A 1,063-nucleotide genomic window follows, 5' to 3' on the forward strand; every position below is an offset into this window, starting at 1 on the left:
GGTTGAATAGCTTAAATCAGTAAAAAGAAGCTTAAGTTGTAAAAATAAATAAATCGTAGTGGGGTTAAATACCTTTGTCAGGATTGATGTACTACAGCAGGGATCAAGCCCCTGTCCATATCCACTGGGTCGTCGTAGGGGTTAACTGTCTTCATAGGGTAGACATTGGTTGAGTTACTGCTGTGGGAATCGAACCCTGGTCTCCCACAGTGACATCACTCCACACTCTACTTCATGCAATACACACTCATTAGAAATGCAGAAAAATCATAAAATGTACACTATACCTAAACTGCTTTTTCACAACAACTGTAAAATATATCAATCTGAAAAGATAAAGCCGGATAGCTGAATAGTTTGTGAAGATTTTAAAGCTTGAACCACGTCTGTAAGTTAAACTATTTTTTAAAGCTAACCTGGTTGAATAGCTTAAATCAGTAAGAAGAAGCTAAGAAGTAAAACATAGTTGAAAAAGTAGGAATGGCTTTAATTAAGTTTAATGACAACAATAATGTAAAAAAGGTGGAAGAATTAAAAAAAACTTGAAATGCTAAAGCTAAATGGAGAAATAGCTTAAATCAGTAAGAAGATGATGAAGTGTGAGAATATTTGAAAATGCTGAATAGCTGAAATGCTAAAGCTAACCTGGTTGAATAGCTTAAATCAGTAAAAAGAAGCTTAAGTTGTAAAAATAAATAAATCGTAGTGGGGTTATACCTTTGTCAGGATTGATGTACACAGCAGGGATCAAGCCCCTGTCATATCCATGGGTCGTCGTAGGGTTAACTGTCTTCATAGGGTAGACATGGTTGAGTACTGCTGGGAATCGAACCCTGGTCTCCCACAGTGACATCACTCCACACTCTACTTCATGCAATACACACTCATAGAAATGCAGAAAAAATCATAAAATGACACTACCTAAACTGCTTTTTCACAACAACTGTAAAATATACAATCTGAAAAGATAAAGCCGGATAGCTGAATAGTTTGTGAAGATTTTAAAGCTTGAACCACGTCTGAAGTTAAACTATTAAGGAGCTGAACATTTTGGGATCAGAAG

At 35.9% G+C, this 1,063-nt stretch overlaps 1 protein-coding gene across 1 annotated transcript in view; it reads left to right on the top strand.

Annotated features, from left to right (window-relative positions):
* The window catches only part of LOC116686626 (titin-like), a gene marked incomplete in the record, with an annotated part of 242,683 nt that overhangs the window by 140,804 nt on the left and 100,816 nt on the right, over window positions 1-1,063 (top strand).

Source organism: Etheostoma spectabile, unplaced genomic scaffold (assembly GCF_008692095.1).
Source record: "Etheostoma spectabile isolate EspeVRDwgs_2016 unplaced genomic scaffold, UIUC_Espe_1.0 scaffold406, whole genome shotgun sequence".
In the NCBI taxonomy this organism is placed as follows: domain Eukaryota; kingdom Metazoa; phylum Chordata; class Actinopteri; order Perciformes; family Percidae; genus Etheostoma; species Etheostoma spectabile.